The sequence below is a fragment of the Cupressus sempervirens genome, chromosome 5 (genome assembly GCF_028749045.1).
Source record: "Cupressus sempervirens isolate cs-2001-9-10 chromosome 5, ASM2874904v1, whole genome shotgun sequence".
Taxonomy (NCBI): Eukaryota; Viridiplantae; Streptophyta; class Pinopsida; order Cupressales; family Cupressaceae; genus Cupressus; species Cupressus sempervirens.
The window spans coordinates 14,762,120-14,788,529 of NC_143122.1; the positions used below are offsets into that span (position 1 = coordinate 14,762,120).

General features: G+C 33.8%; 1 pseudogene; it reads right to left on the reverse strand.

The window, feature by feature from the left end:
* Positions 1-1,450: 1,450 nt before the first annotated feature.
* Positions 1,451-24,861, reverse strand: LOC149554379 (protein CTR9 homolog; annotated as a pseudogene).
* Between the last annotated feature and the right edge of the window lie 1,549 nt (positions 24,862-26,410).

Here is a 26,410-nt window from a genome sequence, read left to right on the forward strand (position 1 = left end):
TACGTAGTGTTTATAAACTTGTTTAAATTGTAAACCCTAGTTTGGAAAACAATGGCATCTGGGTCTGGAACCACTAAGACCAAACAGAGTCATGAGATACAGTTGGTTAGTAATGAGGTTAAGCAACCAGAATTCAAACCCATTCCAGAAGTTACATATAAGAAGGATCCGACAAGTGCATTATCAGTTATTCCTGATAAAATTGTTATAGTCCAAGATGTTCATAGATGCTATAACTGCAAAATTGGAGCCATAGGAGATTTAGAAATTCACAATGCACATGACAAGCTATGTGAGAACAACATACTGAAAGATGAGTTCTCAATAGTCGAGAGAAAAGGATTGACCAAAACCCTAGAATTTTTTACTGTTTTCAAAGTTGAATGGGTACGTATAGTTTTGAGTAGAATACATGATGGATCCTTTTGGTTAGAAACAGGGCCAGTGAAATTCAACAAGAGAACTGTTCATAGGGTTACTGGTATTCCAACCCTAGATCGGCCAAAGACCCTGCGTAGTGACAAAAGGGAAGTAATAGAGAGAAACACGGGTGCTAAATAGAATAATAGGGGAATGACTATTGATACAATCACAAAACCCCTACTGGATTTTGCTGTGAGAATCATCTCACACAAATTCTATCAGTCAAGCAGGTTAAACAATGTGCCTTGTATAGCAGTTGATGTTGCATACAAATTGATTAAAAAGGATCATACCTATGATCTAGCAGAGCTCATGTTTCAACAAATTAATAAGAATCTAGGAGCTATAAGGAAGAGCAAGGGAGCCTAGTGCAAATTTGGATCAGTTTTGGTGTGCATGTTTTTCTATTTGATGAAAGAATTCCCTTCTATAGGTAAGGTGAGATGGAGTCCAGAAAAATAATTGTTGAACAAATCAATGGATATATTGAACAGATGGGTGATAATTTTGATGCCCAAATGACTAGTTACTTTGAGTACTTCAAATAGTCCATGAAACAAAGAATGAGGATTGCAATTTCATTGACTAACAAATATGAAAAAGACATTTGTTTTCTTGTAGATAGTGATTATACCTATATACAAGCAATCATACCTAGAGTAAGATGGCTTAGGCCACTAGGCTATGAACTCAACATTGATCAAGCCTTTGCAGCAATAATAGCCCTCCTTGGAGAAGAAGTTGATAAGAATGCAAAAGCCTTTGGAACATACGATGTTGTAAAATCAAGGGTGATAACAGATTTGAAAACTGCCTTAGCAGTAAAGAAGAAAGAAAAATTGGTAAGGAAAATCAAACGAAAATTTGGTGTTGAAGAAGAAGGAATAGCAGAAGAGAAAGAAGAACCACAAGGTCTGACTCAAGGGTTAGGAGAAGAAAAAGAGGAAAGTTTTGAGGAAGAAGAAGCCGAGGAAGGACAAGTTGAAACCAAGGTCACAAAAAGAAAGGCCACAACTCCTCCTGCTCCTCAACCCAAAGGAAAGAAAGTAGTTTCTCCAGCACCAAAGAGACCTACGACAAGGGCTGCAACACAAAAACCCCAAGAGGAGGCAAGACAAAAGAAGAAAACTTCAAAGAAGACTATTACTGAGCCAAAGAAGAAAAGAAAATTTGTTGCCCAGCCTGAAACAGGTGAGGAGAAGACTGAGTCAGAGGACAATAGCCAATTTCAAGTGGTAAGGCACAAACCTCAGACTACTATTGATAAATTATGTTCAAAGATCAAGAATGATGATTTGAAAGGTTTAAAGAACCTAAATTTTTCTAACCTCACCAAAGAAGAAAAAAATAAATTAGAGGAATCAATGTATGCTATGATGGCTGAGTATAAGCACACACCTCTAGAATTGGATGAATCAATGCCTAAAGATTTCTACAAAATTGTAGAGGATAAATGGCATTTTTGTTTACAAATGGAAAGGGAGATAAGGGAATCAACATTAGCTAGATTGTTGCCTGATTTGACTAAGGATCAAGTAACAAATGTAGTCAAGAGGCATAACAATAGATTCACTCCCAAACATAGAGATTTTAGCATTTTACAGAACAAAATTGAGGAGGTAGTTACAAAATCCACAAGATTGTGGAAGATAGTTTACAAGAAAATAGAAGATGTCTATAATGAAGAATATAAGGCAGAAGCAAGTGTCAAGATAAAGGAGAAGAAGGCATTAGGAATCAAAGAAAAAGAAAAGGAACAAGTGGAGAAGAAGGTTGAAGAAGAAAAGGAAGATGAAAAGGCACATATAGAGGAGAAAGAGGAAGAGAAAGATATAGCTGTGCAACAAGATCAAAGTGTGCAAGACACATAAGTATACCCTCCTAGTCCTCCTCATGCCACCATCACACCTACAGAGATTATCAAAATCAAGGATGTTACAGACACTTCAAGTCCAAACATCAATCCATTAACTGCAGAGGATTTAGAAATCCTTGACCAATCAACACTAGTACCAAAATTATGTTCAAATCCTGTATTGGTCAGTGTTGATGAATTGCAGAATCCAGTAGTCAAAACAAAGGTAGTCAAGGTGAAAACACAAGAACCACCTTCAATCATACAACCTACTGGTATTCTATTCCTTCCTCCACCACCTCCACTAAGTGTAGTCATTAACACACTTCAGATGCTAAGTACAGCAGCAGGGGAAATTAAAGAAACATTTGAACAGCTAGCAAGTTCAACCCCACCTAGTGATCATCAAAAGGATATACAAGCTGAAGAGAAAGAAGAGACAAGCAAGAAAGAGGAGTCTACAATAAAAACATTGGTTGCATTACCTAAATCTGGTACTCCAACACAGACTCTTCAGTAGCCAAGCACCGACAGGTTACAATTACAAATCAGGACACCAGGCTCGAGCTCATCAAAGGTAGTCAGGAAACTTCACTATGGAATTCCTGCACTTGATGAAGAAATAAAGATTCCATATTATGAATCCAACACTCTCACTGAAGATAAGATCAATGAAATTCAGAGTGCATTGGACAGAAGAAGGAGACAAGAAGCACTTAGAAGAGAACACAAGCACAAGCTTACCTTGAATGAGATCAAAGACATATTCACAGAAGCTTTCTACTTATAGTCTCTAGATGAGTCAAGACCAATCGTAGAGAAACTATCTAATATAGTTGACCAGGTGACTAGTGAAGACTAGGAAACAAATGCTAAACTACTGGAATGGTCAAAAAGAAAATTCCAAGGCAAGTTAAACAAGAAAATATCTGGTGATATAGCACTATCACAAGTAGAGCTGGCTAAGAAAATTGAAATAGTCAAAACTATACTTGGAAACATATTTTCCCTATACAACAAGTTGTGTGTGACTTTTCCACATTCACACAGGACAATAGCCAGAAGATACTAAGCTTGGAGAAAAATCTGAAGATTTCTAGTAGGCAACTCCCCACAAATCCGTCTTAGAGTGAGAAGCTTTTTGCCCAATCGCTTCACACACAAAGAGAGTTAGCTATCTTAGCAGCAGAGGAGGCAACCACAAAAGCTAAATTGATGCAAATTCAATCCTCTATCACACCTCATTTGGAAATACTTCACAAAGAGTAGATGAATGCAGAGACAGTCCTCAAGAAAGACCCCAATCTTTCTACAACTAATGGACTTGTACACCTAGCAGTAGAGATTGCCATCCAACATAAGTCATTGGATGTTGCACTAGCAAATTGGGATGTAGCTTTGAAGGTACTCCTTGAAGTAAATAGTGCATTTTTGGCCAAGTATGGGATTTCCTTATAAGACCTTTGACATAAGTGTCAAAAAGGGGGAGAATAAGCATGGACTAAGTGTTAAGAAGAAATTAAGTATGGGGGAGTTAAGTATAGAATGAAATGGAAAGTATGATGAAAAGGGGGAGATAGAGAATTTTTGACAAATCTTGTATAACATATTAGTCAAAATACAAAAATAGGACAGAAGTCACAGAGTGTACAAGGCATAATCAACTCACAGGGAGTCATAAGGTATATTATTATTTGTTTCTAAAATTTTTGAAGCAACTAAGAGGATGCATGAAATAATGCCAAGATCATAGGATCTTAGTTAAGTGTTTTTTCCACTCATGTCAAAGGGGGAGATTGTTGGTTTCCAGAATAATTTTGACAGCTAAGTGTCAATACACTTAACCATTTTTCACTATACATGTCGAGCAAAGAGTAGGTGCCGAGTAATATCAAGTGTCGAGTGATATCAAGTACTGAGTTATTCAAGTGCCGAGTAATATCAAGTGTCGAGTGATATCAAGTGCTGAGTTATTCAAGTGTCAAGTAATATTAAGTGTCACATGATATCAAGTGCCAAGTTATTCAAGTGCCGAATAATATCAAGTGCCGAGTAACATAAGGTGCCCAGTGATACAGTTTTGTTTAGGTGCCGAGCTATCCAGGAAACAACATGTGTCGAGCATCAGTAATGCTTTAGGAGCCGAGTAACTCAAGATATCAGCATAAGAGTTTGTAATTGCACAAACTATGATGTAAACCATTTTTGTAGCCAACATAAGGTAAATCTCGAATGATCTAGAGATAAGAACAAATCTTTTACATTTCCTTTTCAATCTGCATGCAGCCAATTGGAAAATTGAAAAGGCTTGCAACCAATCAGCAAAAAGGGAAGTATTGAGCGGGAAATTGAGATTCAATGTGGATTGTAGATCCATATCTAACCCTAAGTCTTTGAAGTCTTTTTAAGGAAGACAAAAGGATTCACTATAATGATGATGAGAGAAGGAGAATAGTGTTAAGAAAAAAAAACATAATGGAATTCAGTGAAAGAAGACATAGAGAGTAAGAGAAACAATTCAATATTCAGTTAATCAAAAAAAAGCAAAGGAGACGAACAAAAATTAGATCTCAGAGGGTCAAAATCAGAGAGAGAGCCAGAACAAGTGCTTGCATTCAGCAATCAAGGATTGCAAACTATCAGGTTTATAATACCTAATACTCTCTTACCATTGTATTAGAAAGGAAATCCTATGTAGATAGGTTGGCTTAACAACTATTTGTAGATCCTTATCAAAAGGTAAATAAATCCTTTAACAGGGTGACACTTCATGTTAAGTGTTTGTAAATCCTTTAACCAGGTCACTATTGACATAGTGTAAAGCCTTTAACAAGGCATGCCTTTAACAGGGCAGACCATCAGAAGTAGTTGAACAATATTACTACAGTTAATTTTTTTGGGTATCATCCCCACCCTAGTTTTACCTTCTTATTTCTGGAGGGTTTCTGGGTTACCAAATTCCAGTGTTATGTGTTTTTGATGCATGTTTTAGTTTCATATTTTCATGATGTATTTAAATGCATGCAATTTACTTTTTGATAAAATTTTATTGGATAAAGTGGAATACTTCTGATTCACACCCCCCCCCCCCTCTCATCAGTATTCTTTCCATATTTGAATATTCCAACATGAGGTTCTTGAGTTTCTCTACAAATTTTGATAGTGATTGGTCTAGTTGACAAGATAGAGAAAAGAAGTTAAAGTATAGTACAGACAATTATTCTGCAAAGAATAGTTGAGAAATCAATTGGATAGTGAGTTCAGTAGTCTTACCCCAGAAGCTGTTTGGATAGTAGCACTAGTGCATTTCACCCTAAATTGCAACCAAAAATTATGACCAAGTTTTTTAAATGGGTTGGTTTGTTGCGTTATAAAGTAAATTTTTGTTTTTTTTTAATAACATGCCCATGTTGGTCGCAATTGCAACAAATTAATTTTGTCATAATTGTGACACACACGGCAGCATAAAACAAAAAAAAAAAGGGCAAAAATGTAATTCACATTTCATTTGGTGAAGCTACGAGTCTGATCTCCATCAACATTGGCACGAGGGAAGCTGTGAGTCCAGTCTCCATCAACATTGGCACAAGGGAAGCAAAAAAGTCTGGTCTCCATCAACATTGGTGCGAGGGAAGCAAAAAAGTTTGGTCTCCATCAAAAAGGGCACAAGGACACGTCTGCTATAGATCATTGACGCGTGCATTTGATTGTAGAACATTGTAATAAAAATTTGTTGTGACTTATTGCTATGATTGTAGACTTCCATTTGTGCTTTCTTGAATGTCATCACCCTTTTGTTTTAGCTCTTGTTCTTGCCACCTCCTTCATGCTCCGATCACATGGTATTTTAAAGTTTTTTTGGGGGTTTTTTTTTTCACTTTTTATGATATGTAGTGTATCATCTCATTAGATTCTTCACTCATACTATGCAACTTTCCATGAATTGCCTATTTGGATTATGTTCATGATCTCAACTATTAAGTGAAACTCTGCACACTCACTCTTCTCTCGACTGTCTAGGGTTCTAGAATTTTGAACGCTTTTGATCTCCTTACGGCTTGAAGAGCCTTATCTTTATCAAGTCTTCTTCCTTTGAAATGGATGTCATCTGAATTGACACTGAGTTTCTTATCAAGCACAGTTGGCTACTTTGCATAATTCACACTAATAGAAACAGCAACACCAACTACTTGTTACTCTGCAAGGAAAAAGTGAGCATCTTCTGCACCCCTTTCACAACTTTCATGCAATCTTTTGTGTCTGTTACAAAGTGCACTCCACATTTAATGATTCATCTTGATAGAAGTCCTCTCCTTGGAAAATAACAAGCTTTTTCATTCTTGAATAGGGCTTGACTACTATTCTATTTATCCCAGGAATGCCATGTAAAACTCTCTGCCATATACTGACATATTCAGGCTATTTTGTGTTTTTTAATGGACACTTTTAATGGATTTCTATCAAGCCACTACTTTAAGAATATGCTCTCTTTCGTCAAGATTACTTTCTAGGAAAGTTACTAAACTTTTTATGTCAATACTTCAGTTAGAAATATGCTTTCTTGTTTAGCAACACAAAATCTACCTTGTCTTCATAATTTTGTAAAGTTGTATGATGCTCATCTTGCAAAATCAACCTTGACATTTTTAAGAATTCATTGAAACATAGTGCATATTCCTTGTTTCTTGTATCATATTTCATTATTCCACAAAGTTTTTCTCATGACCAAATCATACAATTACATAGCCTAACAGTTCCTTAAATCAAATTAGCATACATATAGAAAAAATGCATGGAGATGGCAGGTTGTGAAAGCAATCATATAGGGCTGCAACGTGGGCAGCTTGTATTAATCCTTGAAACTTGCCATGTGTATGAGGGCTTGGTACTACTGACTGTTGGATAAACACACGGAGTGCATTCTTTAATTTAGGCACTGCTTGATGAACCTCATCAGCAGTACGTTTTTGCTTTTTAAGTGTTGAAGTTGAAAACTTTTGCATGGCAACTCCAACATCAAAGCATAACATGTAATTTGAGGGTGCCAAATGTACTGCTCTTAATAATGTTCTTTTACAATCTTGCCACTGTTTTGCTTCATAATGTGATCGAGCTAAATATAATAAAAATTGGGTGTCAGTGCCAAAATAGAATTTCCTCAAACAATTTTGATACATTTTCACTACAAGCCCAAACTGTCCTTGTGCAAAGTAAACATGTGCTAGATTTACCCACACATCAGGCATCTGAACAAAGATGTTTCCTGCTGCAGCTTCTTGAACCTGTGTGAAAATTTCCTTTGCAATATCAAAATGACCCCTTTCGGCTAGCAAAATGCCTGCCCCATTTGCAGCATAGACATTTCCAGGTCTCTAAGCCAACAATTTACAATACAGTTCCCTAGCCTTATCGAGATGTATTCCCTCTGCATCTGGGTCCTTCTTCTCATTGCGTGAAGCTGCAAAATAATTCTTGTTTCCAAGAGAAATGTCAGCATAAGCATCCTTACCATCTGATACATTTTGTGCAGTTTTAATTGTTTCTTTTTCTTTAAGCCAGTCATCTATTTTCAATTCTAGGTTGCCAAGCATGGTAATTGCATTTACTGAGGTTTTATCCACCTTAACTGCCTCCCCAATCAATTCCAGGCTTAGTTGGATCTCATTTCAAGCTTGGGCCATGGCTGCAAGTCGTAGATATGCATTCACATAATCAGGAAACTTGAACAATATTAGCCTCTACAAAAGATTTGTTTTTTCAGTGTCATGTAGCTGTTCAAACAGCCTGGCAAGATTAAATAGTATGGTATATGAAATATTTTACATATTCAAAAATAGATGATCTATATTCCAAGAGATATTTTGTAGTCAAAATAGAAGTTTGAAAATTGTTGAAAATGGTTCTAATCTTTTTAATTGAATTCACCAAACAAAGTTATTTGAGAAGATGTTTTGTAGTCAATATAGAGGTTTGAAACATAGAAAATGTTATTTGTTTTTTATTTGTTTCACAGAAAGATTTTGAACTCAACAAAAGGAAAATTAAGTGATGAAATTTTGTTCCTCTTATGTTCAATGATATAGTTCTATTATCTTCTTTTTTCTTTTTTCCTTTTTATTGAATATATATCTTAAAATTATTTTAAATAAATCTTAGGTTCAAATTTATTCAATATTTGATTTATTTTTCAAAAATAAGAAATTGTAACCCACTTGAATATTTTTGTGACATATGACTTCTAAATGATCCATGAGAATTTAACTTATATCTTGAAAATATTCCAGATTGATTTGATTTCCATTATTACATATATACATATATGTTTCTAGAGATATTTAGTTTATTTAAATATGTTGTTGCTTCTGATCTATCTACTGTATAGGTAAAATACTAAAGGTTCACCACACAAAGAGTCTTTTTGATGAAATTATGTATTCACCAAATAAGAAGTATGACCAATGTAGGATGGAATGAATTATTTATTATATCATCCCCAAAATACCTCAATAGGAGACAAGAGGTAGTTGAATCATGAGCTTTCCATTGAGTTCGAAGATATTTTTAGAAAAAAAAAAATGTATTTTTGGAGAATGGTTAACACTATAAAAGACAAGTTATCTAAATAGATTATTGAATTTTTTGTTAAAAAATATCAACTAGGATAAGATTATAAATCAAGGATAACAACATGATTTGGTATCCTATTTCCAAGATAAAATAGGCTACAAAGAAAGAAAAGTGGTTCACTCATAATATTCTAAAATGCTAATTTGGGTATAAATTGTGTCTTGTTGTCTTTATGGGCTTCATTTGGCTGGTCATTAGCTGAAAAACTATGAATATATAAAGATCAATTAAATAGGGATAATCATTCATAGTTTTTGTATGAACACATTTAGACTATTTTAAATTAAATATATTGATTTTCCTTTGCATTGAGTTGCTATAATAATTTTGTTTGCTTCAAATCCATATAGTAGATTAAATAAAATTTCTCATTATTTCTATATTCACCACTACTTATAGGTGAAAAAAGAACATTCAAGCATTCAAGGACTATTGTGATATTTTTTATGCAAGCTCATAATGTCCAATAGACTTTCAAATAACCAAAATGCTTCATCCCATGTGTGAAAGTTTTCATTTATAGAATAGCTATTCTGTGGTATATGAAATATTTTATATATTCAACAATGAACGATCTATCGTTCTCTTGTAACATTTAGCAAATAGTTTGAATACTTGACTTTCTATAATATTTTGTTACTTGTATGCACATTTTTGGGGAGCCAAATGACAAAGATGAGCTTGAAATATTTGAATACATTCCTTTTCATATGAGAGATTATGAACATATGTTAAGATAGATTGAAATATACATATATATTTTATCGCACACTTATGTAGTGCACACATTTAGATATGTGTAGTTACTTTTAAACATGTTAATCTAGTGTAACTTATAAAATGTCTAATATAAGTCTAGGTTGAAAAAGGTTATAATTTTTTAATGGAATTTGTCAAATAAAGTTATTTCAACAGATGTTTTTTAGTCAACATAGAAGTTTGAAACATAGAAAATGTTAGTTATTATTTTATTTTCTTCATAGAAAGATCATGAAGTCAACAAAAGGAAAATTAGGTGATAAAATTTTGTTCCTGGGTAGGGCCACAATAATGGTTCCCACTTTCCATAATGAAGAAATCAGATGGAAAGTGGGGAAGCTAAATTTTAGGGGCTTCAAATGAAGCCAAATCTTTGAATGAAGGTCCCAAGGGGCTTCACTCGAAGCCTCCATGCCGATATTGGTGTGGGGGCTTCGAATGGATCTTAGGGCTTCATTCAAATCTGACATGTAGACCTCGTTCATACTCCTAATAACTGATTGGAAAAGCTTTTAAATCCAACATTTTTTCTTTTTTGTCCCATGGTTTCATGTATGAGTTGGTGGACTAGGGTGCTAAGAGGGAAGTCAATAACATCATACCTTGCATCAGCATCTCTTTCTATGATGTAGGAGCACCTATTCATTGGATTTCTCATGGATAAATTCATATTTTAAATTATATTTAAATAGTATTTAAAAAGAAACTCAATTTAAATAGTGTTGTCACTTTACCCCACGACAACTCAAGTGAAACACCTTCTTCTTCTAGTCGATGGAAGAATTCCATATCCTTTAAACACACAGGAAAAACTTCACAATTGTTACTGGGGCTTTTATTGATGAATTCAACCCAAACACAATTTTCTAATGCCTCCATGAAAGTTTGCTAAGCCAACTCTAGTTCATCACGCTCAAAATGAAGAACCCCAATGTTGTTTAACAATTCAATGGGTACATCTTCTCTGCTCTTCTTCATAAGAGACTTTGTTGTGTTAAGAGAATCTAAGGTTGCAATGTGGTCTGATGATATCAATAACTCACCCATATTAATAAAGGAATGAGCATCACGTGGATCTATGTAAGTTGCCTTTCTTAGAATTTCTAAAGCCTTCTCTCGTTGCCCTTGTTGAGCATATATATGGCCTACAGCTTTCAAGCTCTCACAGTTCTCAACGTGAACCTCTAGAACCTTTTCAAAATTTGAGAGAGAACTCTTAAGATCTCCCAATTTCATTTAACCTATCCCAACCCAAAGTATGGCAACACAAAATCATGTGGCTTCTGGCTTTCCTTGACTGATGCCATGTAGTAGTGGCCAGCAATTTCATAATCACCTTTGCTATGATAAGATCGTGCAAGATTATAATATGAATGAGATTTCATGAGAGGGTGGTCTGTCGAAACAAGAGCTATCTTAGTCAACTGTTCATTTGGATCTCCACATTGCTAATCACTTGGATCAATGCTTTTCTCTTTGTTCACAAAATAGGTTTGGTCCCAGAGTTCAGCAAGTCAAGAAAGTGAACCATTTAGGTTAGTGTCTCCCCTCCCAAATGATTTCCTCAAATCAATATAGATGGGTTTTCAAGGAGTAATCCAAGTCCAATAGGAATGGGTGGTACTAGTAGTGGAACTTTAAGCCCTATTTAGTTTTTCTTTTCTACTTCCTTAAGTACTCATTCTAAAAATTAGATGGAAGCTTGGGCTATTCTCTATACTCTTGAGAAAGCCTATGTATTGGTCTAGAAATTGATTTTTTCAAGATGGACTATGATTCTTGTCACCCTTCTGAATAGTGGAAACTTTCTAGATTGCTCTTGGAGGCTAGCCCTGGTGGCTATGCTTATGTACAATTTAATATGTTTGAGAATGAATATGAACCTTTTTGTTAATATGATTCTAGATGTTAAGTAGTTAGCTATAGATGCACCCTTATGTGTGATCTTTTTTCTTAAATCAATATAAAAAGGTGTGGCCCCTCAGGCCACAATTTACGTGGAAATGAAAAAATGAAAAATAAACATAGATATGAGATAAGAAAAATAATAAACAATGGAATAATAACACAAGCAATAGCCATTGCTAAAGTCTACCCTTCTCATACTTTGTCACTTGCATAAGCTCAAAATAAGAGATGCTATAAGCCCTAGAAAAGGCATAGCTTTTGAACCTAGGAATTCTCATAAAACTTTTCAATGTGGAAATTGTTTCTCATCATGCATCTGAAAAATAAGTCTCGCTGTAGATTTTTCTTAAAATCACAGTCAATGAATTTAAGGCTATAAGAAAAAACATGCCCACCAAATATGACACTTTGGGTTTCAACGTTGAAACTATAAAGCATCAACCTACATTGGACAAAACAATTTAAACAAATTGAAATGGAGTACCCAAATCAGGAATCGCTAAATGTCCTAATCAACCAGTTTTTACACTCTGCAGTAATGACCTAGTATTTATACCAATTATGCTAATTCTTGTGGAATATGTATCATAAATATTGCCTCAAATCCTTAGCCTACCCTATGGGCCCAGAACCTATCCAGTTTACAAGTACTAACTAGAATTCAAAACCGATATCTTGATGTATTTGATAGATCATTGTCAATTGTCCGATTTCTCTTTATTATCATTTCTTGAAGGATTGATGGGTGGATGCTTAACCAATTGATGTCGTAATTATAAATATTTAAATGATTGGATGCTAGAATGGTTGATACTTGAATAGTTGATATTTGCCTGTATAAGTGACTGATTGTTTGCTTGCTGGTCTGATTGTTTGGTTATTTTGATATTTGATTCCCAATTGATGATAGGTGGACAATTGAATGGTTACTTTGATGGATTTAGGATTGATGATTTAACAAATGTTGATAGTGATGATTGAATGAATGCTGATTTGATATATTGGTGTGTAATGATTTCATAAATTGATTCTTGAATGGATTTTTGATTTTGTATCTAGTTGAATGAAATGACATTTGATGGTGAATTTCTATTGATCTTCCCTTTATATTTTATTTATAAAAGAATTGCCACCCTTCAAAATGAATTGAGTCGCCACCCTTCATTGCTGCCTCACGGAATAATAATTTATTTCCAAATGATTGTTTGCTTCCTTCATGTTCTCTTCTCATAGAATGGTCTCTCCTTTATATCTTAATCCTTCAATACTCATAACTCTTTATTGCATTCATTTTGATCATTCACTAAACTTAATTAAATTATAATTGTATTACATGTTATTTTAAGTTTTTATATTTTTACTTTTTATTTTTATTATTGAATGTCATGTCAAAAAGGGGACATTATAGTGAGATGCATTACAATATAGCAAAATAACAAGAACATTATTGAAACAAACTGATACAAAATTCAAATTATAAAATCAAACTACTACAACAACACAAATTAACCTAATAGAAAGCATAGAATACCATTCCCACAATGACCGAACATTTACCCATTGAACTACACCTCTTCTAAATAATGTAAGATGCTGATAACATGTTGATACTGCCATCACACATGTCAAATTAGACTGATACACACTAAAAGCCACCGCAATCAATTGTAGCTAACATCTGGATGCACACTTATAATTGATGTCAATTAGAATATTGAAGGTCTAGAATAGGGCATAGTGGCTGCTGATATAGTAGGTACAAACTTGTAGAAAGCTCACCAGATTCGCCAAAGTCTACATAACTAAGACTTAGCATCAAAGGTTCTCCCTAGGCACCTCGAAACCACCAAATATTGGCCCCAGAATAGGAGCCCTTCATCTTCAAGCTCTCACATACTTGCTCCACTTGGTACAACACCCCATAAAGGTCATCTATTCACTTTCAACTTGGATAGCCTACAATATGGTCTTTGTATACAATTCATTTTTTGTCATTTCATTATATGGTTTGAACAAGTGTGGAAAAAAATCATATTTTTATTATGAATTTTCTGTTCACCAATCTATGTTAAACTAATTAGCAAGGTCACTTTCCTAATACTTTATGAACTGGATGCTATTCACAAGGTCAGTTTCCTAATACTCACTATAGTACTTGCTATTCAATTGAGATAGACATGGCTCATTAGTTTGTTTGTATTCTCTTTGGATTTTGTTAAAGAAGACAACTAAATGCTATATGATGAACTAAAAGTTTTATGGTGTCAACAGGCTTGTGCATCTCTTGAGCCAAATTACCAGCCCCAGTGACATTTGTTGTTGTTTAAAAGCGGCACCATACTAGACTATTTGCAAACAACCATGCAGATAGGCATTCTATAGATAGACTTGGGAACATCTTGCCAAGTCTTCAATACATAATAAAGAAACTGAATTTCATAAATTGTTTTTTTGATAGTTGATTTTTTTAAATATTTCCCATCAAAAATTACTTAGTACATCTCATCTTTTTTTTGCACAGGAGCTTGCAGTTCTGAAGAATCTGATAGCAAAGAATTTGAAGAAGATATTGTAGCAAAGGTATATTTGGTGTTCTTTTTTAAGTGGAAATGTGATTGGAAATTTTGTATATTTTCATATTTCACTTGTAGAAAGGTCAAATTGTAAATAGAGGTGAAGTTGTATGGATTTAAGTTTCTTCTTCATTATTTATAATGCTTTCGATTCCTCCTTTGTAGTCGTAAAAATACTTGTTTATTTTCACCTTTCCAGATACCCTTTACCAGGTTCTTCAAGATTCCAAAATATCTTGGGCTAACCCCACTCCAGCATGTCCTAACTCCTACTTGATTCAGAGACCTAACTCCTTTTTATATGTGTCTTCCTTTTACTACTCCATCTGCAGGTTGCAAACAAATCATCCTTCTTCCACCAATGAGTCATTCCATTCAAGAAAGACCATGTCTGACGATATCAACGCACAAAAAAATAGGGAGACAATTGCTAGACTGTGGTCTAACTTAAAAAGAAAAGGTGATGGAAAATGTTATTGTCCTTGCAAAATGTGTAAGGGCTTAAAGACTCGAAGATATCTAATCACAACAGCTTAGCAACATTGTAGGCAACATGGTCACATTGAAGGTGGAAATGAGTATCGCCCATTGCTATGTATTTCAATAGTTTATAAATTACATAGGACATGATTGGATGATCAAATCATGGTCATGGTTAATATAAGGTCATCATTTTCATAGAGGTCAACATCCCTGAGTTTCATGTTATGGACCATGACAATTCAGAGAATGTGGATTTCCAAACGAGGGAACATGGAGGTGTGAATATTGAAGTAGAAGGTAATGATACCATGGAAGAAGATCAAGATGATGAAGATCACGATGATCAAGATGATAATGATGATGATGATGATGGTGATGATGATGCAGAGTTTGATGTACCTTTACTTGAGAAGGCAAACCAGTCCCTATATGAAGGCTCCAAAACAACTCTTCTTGCTGCTGTATTGCTATTGGTGAACTTGAAGGTTATGAATGGTTTATCCAATGTAGCAATGACATGTATGTTAAGTTATGTCATCTTCTTTCATTATTTTACTTGTAGCTCCCTTACAATTAACATTGGGTTCATGTATCAATTAATATTCTTTAAATTAAGAAATTATATTTTTGGTCATAGGTTGATAGGTGAGTGTTTGTTACCACCATCAAACATTCTACCTCGCTCGTACCGAGAATTATCTGCCATCATGAAAGATATTGGAATGGAGTATCAAACAACAGATGCATGTCCAAACAATCATATTATATATCATAAACAGCATGAATTTGCAACAAAATGCCCTACTTGTCATATCAGTAGATATCAATTAGGTCGATTAACAAAAAAGGTGCCTCGCAAGGTTCTTCAGCATATTCCCATTATTCCACGTCTGCAACGATTATTCAAGTGCAATAGCTTGGCACAATTTATGGATTACCATGCACGCAATAGAAGTCAAGATGACATTATGCAAATGCCTGCAAATGGTTCGGCATTTAAGGAAATAGAGGAAAAATGGCCACACTTTAAAGAAGAACCTCGTAATCTCAAGCTTTCATTGGCAACAGACGGTGTCAATCCTTATGGAGAGACGAGATCTACTTACTCAGTGTGGCCTATTTTTGTTATCAACAATAACATACATTCTTGGTTGTCCATAAAGAGAGAGCACATAATGTTGACACTGATTGTTCCATGTATTTTTTGATTTAGTGATCATCTAAATTAATTTATTATTACTAATCCATCAAATGGTCAAAATAATTATGTAATGTTTTTGCTCATTCAACTAGGTAAGTACCAAGTCAAAGATATCAACATATATATTGAACCCCTTATCGACGAGTTGGTGGTGTTATGGAATGGGGTTCCTATGTATGAAATTTGTAGACCAATAGGACAAAGAAAATTTCAATTTCATGCAATGCTTGTATGGACAATACACAATGCCCCTGGGCTAACACATTTTTGTGGTATGTTCTCTTCTTGACACCTCTTTTGTGGTATGTCAAACTTAACAAATTTAATATAATTATACACAATCTTGTACGTCTTTAGAAAAATGGTAAATTTGCATGTCTAGTTTGTGGTCCAAAGATAAAATCTCATCATTCAAAAAGTTTAAGAAAGCAGGTGTTTGATGAGAATAGACACTTTCTGCATAGAAATCATAAGTACCGAATTACCGAAAAATATATTTTCATGGGTCTAGAAGAGATTACGTCAAAGTCACAAAGAATGACACCTCACCTATGGAAGTTGGCATACAATATAATAAATTTTTGAGCTAATGTCATTCCATTTGATGCTTTTTGTTTCAAATTTATATTTCTATATTGTGTTTTGTTTACTGATGATGTGATTGATGGTTGTGAAGGTCATCAAGACATCAATGTCCGACTTCCAAAAGTAATAAAAATTTATCCTATGCAATTTACTAGGTTGTCGTACTATGAGCAACTCCCAATTGTGCATTTGTTTGATCCTATGCATATTGGAAAGAATGTAGTAGAGACATTATGGAAAATCTTGGATGGAAGGTGTGACAAAGATCAAATTGTCAAAACTTGTAGTGACATTGAAGAATCCAACCATGCAATGAAAAATGGTATTCGACCAAATAACAATGGAGACCAGATTGATACAAGTGCCATTAGTTGGTTATTGTCAGAGCAGCTGAGCAATGCTATAAAAGAAGTCATAAAAAAAAATACAATTTCCCACAGGATTTGCTGCGAACATAAACAATGTCACATCAAATAAAAGTGAATTTGGGCCAGGGTTGAAAACACATGATTGGCATACATTTATTAAGGTAATTCATGTTATTTTGTATTCACTATATATTTATATATTGCATGTAGTTTCAATTGCATTCTTTTATAAAATATTGACAAGATCATTTTACAAATATTGTAGTACGTTCTACCTCTATCTCTCCCACACCACTTTGCCAACAATGTCAAACAGGTTATATATGATCTTGGAAAATACATGAGGTGGTTGTCATCTAAAGAAATCAATAAAGAAGATATAAAATATTGGAAGACAAAAATTCCTCTTCTGATGTGTGAAATGCAAAAGTGTCTACCTCCAAGTTTTTTCAATGCTCAAAAACACTACCTCATACATCAAGTTGAGGAGATTGAATTGTGTGGACCTGTACCAACCAGGTCAATGTGGATGGTTGAGAGGCACTTGAAATTTTTGAAAGGCTTGGTTTGATAGAGAGCGCATCTCGGGGGTTCTATGGTGGAGGGATATATAGTATACTAGACCATGGTGTACATTACTGAATATCTTCCTAAGTTTGGAGCAAACATCCATGTAGATCATATTTGGGATCCTGAATCAATTAACAAATTCAAAAGGGAGTACTTGATGGGAAAAGGTAGATTGAGGAAAGTGAGAGGTAAATCTAAGATGTTATTGTAGTTAATTAATTCATATGAATCTTCAATATAAGTTATTTTTAATTGGCGTATTTATTTGAAATAGGCAATCGAGAGTGGGATGCAATACATTTGTATATTGCGAACAATCTTGATTGGATGACGGAATGGATTGAATGATGTCAACAAAATGGTTGCTCATTAACATGGGAAGGTTTTGCTTCATTGGTTATAGAAGCTCATCGTAATGGAGATTCCAATGTTATGCCAATGGTAGTTGATCTAGTAAAGGGTTTAAGAGGTGGAGAGGTACGTAGAAATTTATTAATGATCATAACTCGACATATGTTTTGTATCAACTCACGATGCAAATAATTTACACACACTTCAAAAATTCCAGGTCAAGCACCACAAAGCTATGTACTATCATGGCCACAAATTCCACATAAAAAGGTTGGATGACACAAAGAAAACTTGTGATTTCGGGATAACTGCAGTTTTCAAGGTCACCGATATATCATCTAGAAATGACATACATCCTCAACAATCTCAAAATCAATACTATGGCATATTGGATGATATAATTTAGTGTAAATTTAACACCTTCAAAGTAGTTATATTCGTCGTCAAATGGTATAGGTTACGACTAAATCAAAATGATCCAGATAGAACGGTTATTCAACATGATAATGGATTTACAATGATCAATACAAGGTCGTTTGTGCTAGTTGGAGATGAGCCCTATGTTCTTCCGAGCCAATGTGAGCAAGTGTTTTACTCATAGGTTCCAAATAAATAGGGTTGTTCATTTGTTGTTAGACATGATCCAAGAGGAAGGTCAATAAAGTATAATGTTATGGAAGAAGAAGATATTGAAGATGATGAAGAAGCAGATAATGAAGATCAAGATGATGTTGATGCCGATGATGGTGATGGTGATGATGATGATGATGATGGTGATGATGATGATGATGGTGATGGTGATGATGGTGATGATGATGGTGATGATGGAAATGATGATGGTGATGATGATGGCGATGATGATGGCGATGATGGCGATGATGATGATGAAGAAGAAGAAAAAGAAGATAATCAATGACTACAAATGTCATCATCCCTTCCGTTGATGATCTTGCATTCCATATATAAGGTAAATTTGTTCATGTTTACGATGTTGCATATTGTTCATGTCATCTTCTAATTTATTTGTAGGATACACGCATCATGTAATTTTTAGCGAACTTAAGTTAAATGATTAACATATGCAAGAAATTTGATTACATATTTATTGTGTTCATTTCTAATGATTATAACATATGTTATTTATAGTTACCAATGTTTATGTTGTGTCTGATTATGACCCTTTTTGCAAATAGTCAATTGACTATAGGTACATTTTCACCCCTTCTATTGACGATCTTGCATTCCATATATAAGGTAAATTTGTTCATGTTTGCGATGTTGCCTATTGTTCATGTTTTCTTCTAAGTTATTTGTAGCAAACATGTATCATGTAATTTTTAGCTAACTTAAGGTAAATGATTAACATATTCAGGAAATTTGATTACATATTTATTGTGTTCATTTTTAATGATTACAACATATGTTATTTATAATTACCAATGTTTATATTGTGTTTGATTCTCACCCTTTTTGCAAACAGTCAATTGACTACAGAAGATTTGACCCATTTGGCGTGGATTGTGCACAGTGACATGGATCAGCAAGTATAAGTCAATAAATAGACATAATTTTCTTATATCCTTCTTGTTTATCATTGAGCACGTATGTTATAAATAGACATATTACATAATCATATAATGTATATATAGACAAAGAAGGTCTGTATAGAAATATAATTATAGAAATATAATTGTATAATCACTTTCAACTTACTACATTTTATATATGTCAATTTCATTTTCCATTTGATGGATTGCAGGACCCACCAAATAGGTACTTGTTAGATCTATCTACATCGAATGAGGGAAATGAGGAAATGGTAGATGAAAGCTCTACATGTAGTACGGCTAAAAGAGGGAGATCAACTAGAGGTCAAAAGAATAGAAAAAAATTTGATAAACGCATGCAATTTTTCCTTACTAATGGGGGGTCATGTTCTTATGATGATGAGACCAAAGGTGACATCAAGGTGCCCTTTTGGTACTCACACATTAAGAAAGAATGGATACCCAATGAGCTACCTCCAATTAACACAAATTTTTGTGTTAATGAGAGGATATATCGCATTGCTCCATCCTCATTACATGGTTTGGGCCTATTTTCCATGGATGGGATAAAGGTATGTTACAAAAAAGTTGTCGAATTGTTCAAGTATGTTGGTCCATGTTACAATTACAATGATTGGATGTGAATTGTTCGATATAAAAAAAGTATGCGTAGATATGGGGTATCAGCTAATTATATACAACAGAAAGAAAATGATCAGAGTAAAAGATTTTCTATGTACATTGATGGGAGACCAAAAGCAATAGGTAATATTGCAGGTTTTATAAATAGTACGCGACCTTCTTCAACTAGTAAGCAACTGAATTGCATATTTGAGGCACGTGAGGGGAATGAACTTTTTGTTTGTGCAATAAAATCAATAAGTGTAGGGGAAGAACTGTTGATTGATTACCATTTAAATTGCATAGATACAAACAAAGTTACTATCATGAGGGTTGTAAGTACTATTTACCATTTTGTTAATAAGTTTTTTTTTGCTATCTATTGCTTTAAGTTAGCTAAATTTTTTATGTTTAATCTTTGTGATAGGACGATATGGATCCGACAGATGATAGAGGTCACCAGGATGCTACTCCCACCCCTTCTTCAGTGAGGGTAAACCTTTTTGAAATTGTAAAAATTAGATAGTTGAAAAATGTTATATTATTACGTTATTTTATTTACAATTTTTGATTTTTTATGATAGTTTTACTGATATTCCTCTCACAATTTGATTTTTAGGCTAAGGGTAAAGCAGTAGCAGTAAGCACCGAGCCACTAGCTATGCATTCTGATGAGGATATTGTTGATACTCCCAATTTCATAAAAATGTTGAAGAAAAAAATTAGAAAAATTAATATAGAAGTAATGAAAATTTTGGATGAGGCAAATATGGAACCCGGGGAGATGATGAAGAAGCTATCAGATTTGAAAGCGCAAGCTCAACGTTATGAAGTAAGCTCCAATGAATATTTAGTTATAACAAAAGTTCAATAAAGATTTATATTTTATAATCTTTTATGTTGTGAAGTAAAATATGTAATATGTGCAAAAATACTTTATTGATGCAATTTTTTTAAAGAGTTGTAAGAAACTTTAACTACTAAATTCTTGCTATACACTAATTGTCAAGGACAATGCGGTGAGGCCGGTAGTAGCAGAGCTCCGACTGCCACTGGTAAAATAATCTTTTAGTTGACAAGTTAGAAGGAATTTTTTATTTCGAACATTCAAAACTTCTTAACTCTTACTTTTATTATTTCAAAATGTCTTTGCTAACAATGTATTGTTCAAGTCATCTAGTGCAAGAGACTCCTACGAGGTTGACAGACGCCCGTACAATTGCCGACTACAATGTTGACAACAAGGGGACATCTAGCTGGTAAATCCTTGTTTTTCTATATTTGGTTTTGTGTTAATTATGAGTTGATAATATGTACTTTAATCTTGGGATGCATCACATAGTGTATTGCTTTTTTTGTGGTAGGAGATGCACCGTCTGGTACGTCACCAAATGGGGATCATAGTGCATCTATTGGTGATAATTCATTGTCATTTCTTGGAGCTACCCGTGTTTCTAGCATGGGATTATGGAGACATCGTTGTTGATTGACAATAATGAATTAATGTCTTTGAAATGTCCTATGATTCCAGGTACTTTAAAGAATTATTTTTTATATTGTAATAAGGATTTTCTTGCAAGATGTAAACATGATCGGAAGTGGTGAATGCAAGGGCTGTTGATGTCGAGTGATGCCTCATGACCTTCTTTAGTGTGTCATATTGTGCAAGTTGTTTAATTATTCTGGAATTCCTTTTTATTAGGGTTTTGGTAGGATCATCTGAATTAGCAATGACCTTTTGTCTATGCCAGTAATTCTCTAGTTTAGTAATTTGGTACATTGTAATTTCATGCTTTCAGTAGAAGATACTAACCAATTTTTCTACAGAGAACCAAAAGTAGGAGTCTTCTTTCATATGATTCATTTTAATAGTTTTTACTATTAATTATCCCATGACACTTTTTGTAGGAAACGATACATTTTATAGGAGGCTTTATGACCTAATATTGCGAAGATTCAGGCCCACCATACGTACTAGGTTGTTGTAGATATAACTGAACTAATTTTATCCCACTATTTTTTTTCATATCGTTAATTGGTACAACATTTTTCCTTTCATTTGGGTCTTTTTTTATACAAGCTATATCTAACAATTTTGTGTTTTTTCTTAAAAGGTGGAACTACCAATCTCAAAAATTAAAAGATGAGCTCATCAAAGATATAGAGCATGAGTTTGGTAGTAATATTTTTTTATCGTAAGAAATTGTTACAAAAAGCTTCCAGACATCTTAAGGTTGTGAGGGACACATATAGAAAGAGCCTCGTCCTAAACCCGAAGTATGAGTGTCCTCCCTTTGTTTCAGTGAGGGGCTGGAATGAGTTCATTTTGGATACAAAGGAGAAAGGGAAACATCCAAAAGAAAGTACACCGGCAAATCCAAAAAGGTATGCAATAGTATTAACTACTAGTACATTAATGAGAAAATTTAGGGTTCAACTTTAGTATCAACAATTTCAACTAGCTCAATTTAATCTATCTATTGATGAAAGGTATGTAATTCATATGCTGACACAATTGCTTATAAATCTCAATCTCAATCTGGGCATAAATCCTACATAAGATATATTGACAAAATGAAGCCCTTTATTCATATTTAGTGACAAATTTTAGAGCCTATGTCTCCTATGGGTTCTTTCTCAAATTTTATCTTTTCTGGACTCAAACTCGAATTCAACTAAGAAATTCCTACTCAAAGTTGTGACATTCAAATCTTGTGATATGATGTACCATGTTAGATTTTGAGTCATAAAAATAGGCAATGCCTTGACCACTATACTTGTTGACTTTCCCTTTCTTTTACAATAATTGCTCGCTATCTTGAGTTTCCTATCCCCTGTTTTCTTTTGGGTCATGTGTGCATCAAATCTACACTTAATCTGCATGTAAATCCTGATGAAATCCATCATTGAAGATATCAAATCCCATATTCTGTAGTATTCTGTTAACTATGATAATAGTATATAATGTTGTCGTTAGTGATTGTTATTTTATATTGTCATCAATTCCATTTTGTGCTTTGTTGCATATCAAAAAAGAAGTGCATATACACTATACATCATATTTAAGTGTGAAGCATCACAAAATCTAATATCTATCTTTAGATAACAATGTAGTTTGAGAATCCTAAAGAATTTAAAGGTGAGCATTTCCACCACATCTAAAATCCATTCTTCTTTTTTAGTATTTTCCATTGTTGCTGAAGCTCTGATCACATGGATTGTGTGTCTATACCCAACCAATAGATTATCCTTTTTAGGGAATCCCTACTTTTTCTCTTGTGGAAACTCTAAAGATGGAAACTCATTAAGAGATTTTTCCTGATATCACCCTACTTCTAATGTTTCTCTTCTGTTCCTTAGCTCTTTGCAAGCTCACAAAAGGTGTATTAGCTTTAGTAACATGTTAATTATTTTTGTGTAGACTAATTCAAACACATATATCAGTGAAGTAAAGAGACAAAGTACCAAGCCTAACACATCTACCTTGGGGGAGCACTCTTAAGATACAACATAATGTACAAAAAAATTCATAGTGTGTACAAATGACTTTTCATGTGATTTGAACCTTCACCTGCACCTCTTGTTCCTTCACATTCTCATCCTTTTGAATTCAATATTTTTCGCTATGTTGTTTTGTCAAAATCTCTAAAATAGGAGTTATTTCTCCAACATACTACCATGCATAATCCTCAATTTTGCTATTTAAATTTTGTTATTGTAAATATGAAAGGTATGTAATTCATATGCTGACACAATTCCTTATAAATCTCAATCTCAATCTGGGCATAAATCCTACATAAGATATATTGACAAATGAAGATATATTGACAAATGAAGCTTCTATTATGTTCTCTCTATGACCAAAGGCACTCACCCTTATCAAACCTTCACCTGTGGGTCCAAACCCACTTCTTGGAGTTGTAACTATATGTGCTTTCTCAAGGATCTCAGTAAAAATATCCCATGAATTTTGACCAGGAAATCGAACCCATACATATGGGGCATTTTTTCCTCCAAAGACGTCAAACCCAAGCGAAGTAAATGTTTCCACAATGATTCTAGTATTCTCTTTATAAAATTCGACAACTCCATGCATGGCCTGCAACAAAATTGAGCATCCCACATTAATAATCATCATATGAAATATTTTAGCACTAATGCAAGTTAAAGTGAATGATCATTATTTTAAACTCAAATAAACTTCCCTACAGCTTTGCAGATCTCTGTGACCAAAACCATGCTTTCTTATAATAAGCAATCTCAATCCAACAGAGGAAAGGTCAAAGAAAATTTGACAACAGCTACCTTATCAATGACTCTTTTTTGACATATTGTTTTTTCTTTAATATCAGAAAGAACAAGTATGATTCATATGAATTAGGTAAGTTAATTAATCATTGATAAATAATAGATAAGGTAAATTACCAATGAGTGCTTTATTTTCCTTTTGCTACCTTATCAATGTCTCTTATCAAAAAACATAACTTGAAAATGATAAAATATGACACAACAAAAACTCGGATATTACATATCTGTCAAAACAATCGTTTTGAAGAGCACTTCTTACCTTTAACCCTTCTGGAGAAAGGCAAGCTAATCCACCAGCTTGTGCAATATTAGATGCACCATTGAAACAAGTACACATGATACAATTGAAATCATTTACAATAGGGAATCCATCAGAGCATCGAAGCTCATCAAGAACAACTGTCCATCCAAGACGGACACCTGTAAAGCCAACATATTTGAAGAACGATGCAGTCTCAATTGCAATCTGCATCACAATATACAACATTAGTAACCAAATGAGAATACCTTCAAAAGTACAAAAAATAAATGCATTAAAACTTAGACAATTTCAATAAATGGCGATGCAAAGTAGAACATGTCTAGACTCTAGTATGATAAATAGCATGAACTCCATGGATACATAGCATGATTACACATGTCAATTGAAGGTATGATGCTATACTTTCTTCCCCTTTTTCATATTTTTGGTGGAACATGCTACTTTATGCTAAAACCTTCATACCAATATATAATAATCCATGATTTAGTACTGATCTTTATATCTATATCATCTAACATATTTCAAACTTTTCATAGGTTGTAGGACACATCAAAGGCAAAAAAGGTGAGGCTTGAAAAGGTTGGGCAGCACAGACTTGGCTCTAGGGGATATTCGAAAATCAAAGCACACATTGTAAGTAGCAATAAATGAATTGCAAAGAAAAATTATTTATAAAATGAAAATAATTTTTTTAATTAATAAAAAAATGCAGGTTGTTGATTTTAATTTGGAGGCCACAGAAGAACACAAAAAAATTGTCTTCAAGCAAGGCTATGCAGCGGTGGCTGAGCGCCTACGGCAAGCTTCCATTGCCCCAACCGAGTAGTCTCCTACATCATGTGCACAGGTAAATATGCCAAAAAATATATTAGAAATTTAATACTTTAGTAACAATTTATTTGATAATAATGTGCATGACATTGCAATGCAGCCTGTTAATCCTGACACAAATCATACGCAGCATCATCAAGCCCCTGATGTGCATCGTAATGTCGATGAAGGTGCTCATTTGTTATTTAAAACTAATTATGTAATTATTAATACAATTTAACATCTTTAATTGAACTTGGTGTAATCTTTTTGTGTTGAGGATATAGGATCATGTCGTCCTGAACAAGTGCCAGAGGATGTTCAGACTGATCAGCAGGTAGATCATGTAGCACATTCAAGTAAAGAAAATCTATGTTTTGTTCTTTTAAATTAATTTTTTGATTTATAGTTCTTTTACTTAAATAAAAACTCATAATTCACTAATATAAAATGGTGGGAATTTAACCTCATGAAGTACTTGTTATTGCAGCGGACCCCCCTTTTGGTGCAGTGGCCTCATGATGTTCTTGAACGGATGAGGAGGAGACATGTGTTAGAACCAGTAGAGGAGGGGGATCCTAACGAGGACATTGATATTCCTCTTAGAAATTATATGAAAAAAACAAATGGCAAGAAAGCAAAAAACACATGATTATTCATGAATGACTTACTCTTGAATATTGTTAATGAATTATTCATGAATGACTTACTCTTAAATGTTGCGTGTTAATGAATTATTCGTGAATGTTGTGTGTTTATGAATTTTATGTGTTAATGAATGTTATCATGTGATTATAATGATTGAATGTTATATTTCAAAAATGGATGAATTGAATGTTATTAAATGTTAATGGGGATGACGAGGACATTGATATTCCTCTTAGAAATTTTATGAAAAAAAGAAACGGCAAGAAAGAAAAAAAGATATGATTATTCATGAATGACTTACTCTTGAATATCGTTAATGAATATTGTGTTAATGAATTATTCATGAATGACTTACTCTTGAATGTTGTGTGTTTATGAATTTTATGTGTTAATGAATGTTATCAAGTGATTATAATGATTGAATGTTCTATTTAAAAAATGGATGAATTGAATGTTATTAAATGTTAATGGGGAATTTAAAGTCATGTTGGGGGGGCAGGGGCCAAATGAG